The sequence below is a fragment of the Dipodomys ordii genome, unplaced genomic scaffold (assembly GCF_000151885.1).
Source record: "Dipodomys ordii isolate 6190 unplaced genomic scaffold, Dord_2.0 Scaffold23, whole genome shotgun sequence".
NCBI classification, from domain to species: domain Eukaryota; kingdom Metazoa; phylum Chordata; class Mammalia; order Rodentia; family Heteromyidae; genus Dipodomys; species Dipodomys ordii.
Genome location: NW_012267239.1, coordinates 5,247,749 through 5,255,809, shown reverse-complemented (window position 1 = coordinate 5,255,809; position 8,061 = coordinate 5,247,749).

Here is an 8,061-nt window from a genome sequence, read left to right as displayed (position 1 = left end):
CCGCTGCACCCGCTGGCTCTCTCTTTGTCCCTCTTCCTTCAGAAATGCCCTCCGCTGCTCAGATGGGCACATGGGAAAGAGTGTAATGAGCACATTGAAACTGCTGCCTGCCTCATTGTTTGGTTTCTTGTCTGTCCATCTGTCTGTCCGTCCACCATCCCATCGCTGCTCCCCAGGTGTGCCGGTCCGGCAGCGGGCTCTGCGGGGCTGGGATGACCTCAGGGCCGGAGGCTGCAGGGTGCCCCGCGTCTGCCCCGCCTCTGGCCAGGCCAGAGTCCACGCAGGGTGCAGAGAGCATGGGGGCGCCTTCCGGGATCCCCCAAAACCACAGGCCCCTGGAGCGCCATGCAGGGCTGGAGCTCAGCCTCTTGGCTCCGGGACCCAGGACCTGCCTGTCCTCCAACAAATGCCCAGGGGAACAAAGGGACACACTCAGGGCCGGCAGCCCAGCACCGGCGGATCAGAGGCCTGCCTTCCTCCCCCTCCCGTGATTTTCAACCAGGACCCCGCTGGGGACCGTGAGGGACGCTCCCTTGGCTTACTTGGGGAGGTGCTATCCAAGGCAGCCCCCCCCATGGCAGAGAGCAAGGGTCATTTTAGTTTGTGCGGGGCTGGGGTTTGAACCCAGGGAGGCCGCCTGCCTCTGAGCTCCACCCCAGCCTGGGAAAGGCCCAGCCAGAATCACGTTGGCCAAGTCTGCGGAGAGCTGGGGACCCCGGTCCTACCAGGGCATGCCGGGGGGGGAGGGTTCTTGGGGGTTCTTGTTCCCCAACTGGCCCCCAGTTGAGAGAGGTACTGGATCACAAAGTTTATAGGCTTTATATCTGAAAAGATGTTTCTAATACAAAGCACAAAAATGACACACATTTTATATATATATATATATATATATATATATATATATATATATGAATATGCGTGTGTGTGTGTGTGTGTGTGCGTGCGTGCACGTGTGTTGGAAAGAAAGAAAAGCGGCCACAAGGAGTCCCACCGTCCTTGCTGGGCTCACCTCTGCCGGCTTCTAGAATCTTCTCTGCGGGTGTCTACTTGCAGGATGACTGAGCCACGGATCATGAATTTTAACAAAAAGACCATTTTTCTCTAATTGAAAAGTCAGACTCTTTTCTCCCCCTTTTGTTTTGTTTTTAATACAGTAGGGTAAGTCCTTTGGCGGGGGCCTGGGACACAGAAATAGAACAACTTGGAATTCAGTTTCTTCCCTGTAGTCCTGCCATTTAAAAAAAAAAATTCCACTGTTACTTTGTGTCTTTTAACGTACTTTCTTCAGATTCTCAGAGTTTTAAGAATGCTTACCTGTGAATAAAGGAAAGAGAACTAGGCCTTCCTTCTCTCCTTCCTTCCTTCCTTCCTTCCTTCCCATCTTTCTTTCTTTTCTTTTTTTGTTGGTCATGGGGCCTGAACTCTGGGCCTCGGCGCTGTCCCTCAGCTCTTCAGCTCAAGGCTAGCACTCTACCACTTGAGCCACAGCGCCACTTCTGGCTTTTTCCACTTATGTGGTGCTGAGCAATCGAACCCAGGGCCTCATGCATGCAAGGCAAGCACTCTACCACTGAGCCACCTTCCCTGCCCCCTATCTTGCCAGCACTTTAGGTAATCCTAAGAAAACCATTTCCTACTGACATTTAAGGACATGAAGTCGCTTTTTTGCCTGTAAATGCTGAACTTTACATACCCAGAGCTGACAACCATTTAAAACTTACATCTAAACAAAATGTAAGAGAGAGAAAAAAAGGTTGTTTATTAAAATGCTATTCACTACTTTCATAGATTGCACACCCTATAAAATGAATTCTCATTGTTTACCTACACATGTGTCAGAGAACCCCCAAACCAAGCAGCACATTCTCTTACACCTTCCTTTTCCCCATCAGAAACAGTAGTTTCCTGTTTTCATTGGCTGAGCTTTTCTTGAATGTGGATGATGCGTGTTGAAGGCTCTTGGTCAGTGACGAGGCTTTCCCCCCGGGAACAGTGCACACGGATGGCCCTCCCCTCGCCAGCCCAGAATAAGCTAACGCAAAGGTCAGACATGCGCTCCTAGTCATTGCTTTTCCTGGGAGCTGCTGTTCAGGCCCTTTGACTGTTTTTGTTCCCCTTTTTTATTGTGTTGTGTTGTGATGTGTGTGTGTGTGTTTAATTATCCTGAAGTAGTGTCCAAAAGAAGTTTCAATCCAGCATGTCAGTTTGTGGGTCTAAGGTATCCTGGCCAATGTTCCTTCTTGGATCTTTGTCCTTGGCTCTTCTTGGGTTTTAGTGTTCTCTAGTTGATAGGCAAAAGCTTTGTTCAATATCCATACATGTACACACACACACACACACACACACACACACACGTATGGCGCTAGCCATTTATCATCTCATTGCCAATACTTCTGTCCGGCTTGCCAGTGGGATTTAATTTCATCCGGCTGTCTTTGGCCCTGCCCATTTCCTTTCATCTTTGTTTTCCAGTCAGTGTCAACTTTCCCTTCCTTCCGGGTTCGCTCCCCTTGTCCAGTATCTGCTCCCTCATCCACTCCGCGCCGTTGTCCCCCAAACTTTTATGATGATTATTTTTTAATTAATGTTTGCACCGGCTTCTGCACAGACAGGACAGGATCTGTCTGGCTTTCGTTACGTTGGATGTAAAATCAGAGTGTGTGCTAGGCTGGTCTTCCTCCTTCTACCAGAGAAGTTACCATGTCTGAGGGAGGAATTGGGGTGCGGTGCTGCCCCCCTACTGTGTGTGACAGTTTGGGAGGGACAGAGGCCACTGAGAGAGAGGACATCCCCCCCCCCACCTCACCCTGACCTCTCTCAGGCTGCATGGCCTCAGTACCCCACCCTTGGAGTCCCGGGGCAGAGCGCTGTGCGGCCTCCCTTCTTCCCGGGGACTGTGAGGCCCCCGGGGGACAAGGTGGATACTCTGCAGGCTGGACGCCGGCCAGCTTGTGTGGGCTATGAATGGCCTGGCTGTATTCATTCCCTTTTCATGGTGTGCCCTTGATCTGAGCTCAGGGGCCACACGGGAGCTGCCCTGGAGAGATGACGAAACGCCCATCCTGTTCCACTGGGCGCCGGCGGCTCCCCCCTGTCATCCTAGCTATTCAGGGGGATGAGATCTGAGGATCAAGGTTCAAAGCCAGCCGGGGAAGGAAAGTCTGTGAGACTCTTAGCGCCAATGAACTGCCAAAATGCTTCAAAACAAAACAAAATGGAGCTGTGGCTCAAGTAGTAGAGTACCAGCCTTGAGCAGAAAAGCTCTGGGCTAACATCCAGGGCCCCCAGAAGTGTCATGCACACACATGCACAGCATTTTATCCACACATGTTAATTGTTCATATAAATAGGATCCGGTGATACATATTTTTTTTCCCGCCTTTTAAAAATTTATAGACAGATTTGAACTCAGGGCCTCTCCCGCACCTAGCTGGTTTGCTTGGTTGGAGTGCTAGCACTTGAGATTACAGGCTTGCGCTACTCCTCGCGGCTGAAATAAGGACTCGTTTAACATTGCTTAAATTCTTCCCAGTGGGCTGCGATCCACGGTGTGGTTCCAATATGTGTTTAAATATGAAATACTGCCTTGGCTGGTCTGTGGTCTCCATGGGAACAGAGGTCAGGGCTCTCTGGCCACCACAGGCGTTTTGCCAAACCCCTGCTGCTGAAAACGTCAGCTGTTTGGGCGGGAAGTCAACCAGGAGATGGGGGAACGGAAAGCGTTAAAACCATTCCCGGGAGGCTGCAACAGACTTTGCAGACAAAAGGCAGTTTCTCGGCCCCCCCCCGCCCCCTTTTCTCCTACCTCTACAGCGCTGGATCTCAGCACTCTGGGGAAGGCACCGATCAGAGTCAGCCGCCTGCACGTTGGAAAATATTTATGTCACCTTCCAAGCTGGGAGCAGCCTCGGCGGGCTTCCCGGGGGCCCGGCTGATCGACAAGGTTGCATCCCAGCAGCTGCGGGGAGAAGGCACGCCAGGCTGGCAGCTGTGCCGTACGCCCGAGGCTGCCAGCCAGCCGGGCATCTCACAGTAGAGGAGACACACTTGCGTGACCCCCGGCTTCCGGGTGGCGGGAGGAGGTGGGGGCCGGCGGGGCGGAGGGGCCCTGCCAGGTCGGACAGCTCTGTAGAGCTGCCGGAGGGCTGGGGGGGGAGGACTGGGGGTACTGAGAAAGGACAAGGGAAGGGCAGGGGAGAGAGGACCAGGGCCAAAGAGGAGCCTGGCATTGGGGAGGTCGGGCACCAGGCTTACCAGTGCTGTGTAAATGCGACCTCCAGGGTCTTTGCCCTTTCTCTTGAGATGGGTCGGCTCCACCCATTGTACAGGCCACTGAGACTTTGAGAAGGTAGGAAGACAAGGGGCTGGCTTCTTCTGTCTGTCTGTCATCGATCCACCTATCCATTTATCCATTCATCAGTTCATCCACCTATCTATATATTCATCCACCCACCCATTCATGTCTAGCTGCCTACCATCTATCCATCCATCCACGTATCCAATTACCAAACCATCCACTTACCCAGTCATCTATGCATTCATCTGCCTGCCCACCCACCCTTCACCCACCCACATCCATCTATCCATCTATCCATCTATCTATCTATCTATCTATCTATCTATCTATCTATCTATCTATCTATCCATCTATCCTTCTAGTCTTACTTATCCATCTATCATCCACTTTTCTATCTACCCAGTCATCCAAACATTCATCAACCCATCCACCAGTCGATTGATCTGTCCACCCACTTGCCCACCCATTCAACCCTGTGGGTCTGTCTGTCTACCTCTTTATCAACAAGGATCTATCTCTCAGTTTACCGACTTGAAGCCCTGTCTTCTTTTAGATCTTTCTTTTGGCCTGTGCTTGCTAGGCAGGCACGCAGCCACTTGAACCATGTCCCCAGACCATTTTGCGTTTAGGTTTTATTTTTGTTGTTGTTGTTTAATAAGGTCATCTACTTTTGCCTGGGTCTAGCCTGAAACTCGATCCACCTATCTACAGCCTCTCACACAGCCAGGAACACAGACTTGCCATGCCACACCTGGCGCTTTTTTTTTGTTTGGGATGAGGGAGTCCCACTAACTCTTTGCCCAGGCTCCCTTTGAACCACGATTCTCTGGATCTCCATGTCCCAAGTAGCTAGGATCACGGGCGTCTGTCACTAGCCACACTGGTTGCGAAGCCCCGGGTTTTAGAGTTGGCAAGAACCTCTAGTTCAGTCACAAGAGCCCTGAGACAGCACACGGTTGTGTATCTGAAAATGTGACTTTGTGGTGATGACCGGCCTTCGGTGTCCTGCCACTGCCGGAGCTCACACTGCCTGCTTCCACGGCGTGCTCGTGGCCTTGGGCAGGCCGACCGGACAGAGTGCTCTAGGGTGAGCAACGGAACCCACGCCAGGTGTCATCAGTGTGAGATGAAGATTGCGCGTGAAACAGCTAAGCACGTCATTTTGTCAGTAAGTCAGCCTGACTGAGCACCAACTATGTGTAGGGGGGTGGGGATGCATCGGCTTGTGCAGTTCTGAAAACTGAGGAACTCCATTTGGGTAAACAAACAACAACCAAGGTCCACACACAGAGGAAACGCTTTGGGAAAATTACAAAGCGGGGAAGAGCCTAGCTGAAGCCTGACAAAGCCGGGCAGGTCGGAGAAGGTTAAGAGAAGATTTCAAAGCAGTGAAATCCAGTCCCAGCTCATCCGCAGCAATGCCCGGCTGGAGGTGTGACTCAAGGGTAAAGGGTCGGCCTTGAGCAAGAAAGCTGAGCGTGAGCCGGGTGACTGGGGCTCACGCCTGTCATCCTAGCTACTCAGGAGGCTGAGATCTGAGGATGGTGGTTCAAAGCCAGCCTAGGCAGGAAAGTCTGCATGCTCTGAGACTCTTATCTCCAGTAAACTACTCAAAAAGAGCCGGAAGTGGCACTGTGGCTCAAGCAGTAGAGTGCTAGGCCCAGGGTCAGTGCCCAGGCCCTGAGTTCAAGCCCTAGAACCAGAAAAAAAAGAAAGAATGAATGATAGAAAAGAAGGAAGGATGGAAGGAAGGAAAGAAAAAAGGAAGGAAGAAAGGAAGGAAGGAAGGAAACCGAACATTAGTGTGTGCTTCCAAGTTCAAGCCTTAGCACCAGTGTAAACAGATACACAAATAAATAATTGAATGATTAATTAGTTAATTAATGGGTAGGTGGGTATGGATGGAGGGATGAGCAGGTAGTGGGTGGACAGGGGAGGGACAGGCAGCGTCCTAGACGAGCAGACGATGTACTGAGCCTTTGGCCTTCAGTCTCAGTGCCGCTTTCCCCCTCTCCCAGCCCTGTGTCCTCCAGTCAATCCCCCAGGAGGAAGGCGGCCTGGCGTGGCGGATGCCAGCTGCTCTCTGAGGCCGGCCTGAGCGTTAACTAAAGCCCCCTCCTCCCGGGGAAGAGCCGTTCTGGTGGCGTGGGCACGGAGGTACGTGGGGCAGGCGGCCGTCACAAACAGATTCATTAAGCTCACTCCAGAGCAACGATAAAAAATCAATTTAGTTCAGCAGGCAGCTTGAGCGGGCGCCCGGGGAAGGGGCCTCCCTGCGCGTGCTGGCCGGGTGGGAGGGGGAGAGGTCGATGGAGCGGGGGCATGGCTGCATTCTGGTGTCAGCCCCCCCCTCCCCAGCTGTGGCAGCACCTGCCAGGGCTGCCCGCGAGCCCCGAAGCTCTCCCCGGCGCCCCCCAGACCCCGCACACGCCTGTACCTCTCTCCTTCCTTCATTTCTGTCCTAACCGCAGCGGGCAGGAAGCTAGGATCCTGGCTAGCTCTGCTTCTTTCCAGATCCAAGCCCGGGAGGGGGGGGGGTAGGAGGGGGGGAGAGGGAGGGCGGACAAGCAGAGGAGTGGGGGATACTTGGGTAGGAGCATTAGTGAGGCATGCGCGCTCCTTAGAGTTGCCAAAGGAAATGAGTAGCTTCTCCAAAGGTGACCGGGGGGGAGCTTGGGAGGAACGGAGCAGACACGCATGTGGGGGTGCTGGGGACAGGTATTTTGCACCCCAAGATGGACACCATCTGAAGGGAACTCAGGGTGCAGATGCTGTCCCCAAGGTACCAGTCCCCCTCTCTACCCCAAGGGGGGGAAGTGGAGGGGGCGGGGCCCTGGCCACAGAGCCCCAGGGATGTGAACAGCTGCCTTTGGCCGAGACCCAGGTTAGAAGGAAGACTAGAGAGTTAGAGGCAGAAGGTGGGGAAACTGAGGCACGAGGACAGGAGGTGATTTTTTAAAAGGGTATCGGAGAGGCCGAGGCTTAATGTCTGCGTCAAAGTCTTTGCTCATCTGCTCCCCTGATGGCTAGTCAAAAGCATAGTGGAGTTGGGCACTGGTGGCTCCCGCCTCCAACCTAGCTATGCGGGAGGCTGAGATCTTGAAGATCCTGGTTCAAAGCCAGCCTGGGTAGAAAAGCCAGGAGGCTCTTATCTCCAATTGATAAGCAAAAAGCCAAGAGTGGAGGGGTGGCTCATTCAAGGAGGGAAATAGCACCAGGCCAGGCCCCAGTACTGGCATAAAACAACAAAAACAAAAAGGGCTGGGAAGGTGGCTTAGGGGTAGAGTGCTTGTCTAGCATGCATGAAGCCCTGGCTCCGATTCCTCAGTACCACATACACAGAAAAAGCTTGAAGTGGCGCTGTGGCTCAAGTGGTGGAGCACTAGCCTTGAGCAAAAGAAGCTCAGGGACAGCACCCAGGCCCTGAGTTCAAGCCCCAGGATGGGAAAACAAAACAAAACCCTTGGAGATTGGAACAGATTAGAAATCCAATTCTCAGACATTCACTCTGCCTCAGATCTTGAGTTGACATTGATTTGGATAGTTCCCAGCCCTAGAGTGAAGAATGGGTTTGGTTTCTATGGCTTCCATTTTGTAGATGAGGAAACTGAGGCCCAGAGAGGAGATTCCCTCTGGAGGGGCTGAGTCTGGCCCAGGTCCGTGCCGGCGGCCCTGGGTGGGAGTGCTTCCTGGCCCCTCTGTGGGTTTCCCGCAGTGGGTCCAGCTGCTCGGAAACGGAGAGGCCTGTCTGCGGATGGGGAAGG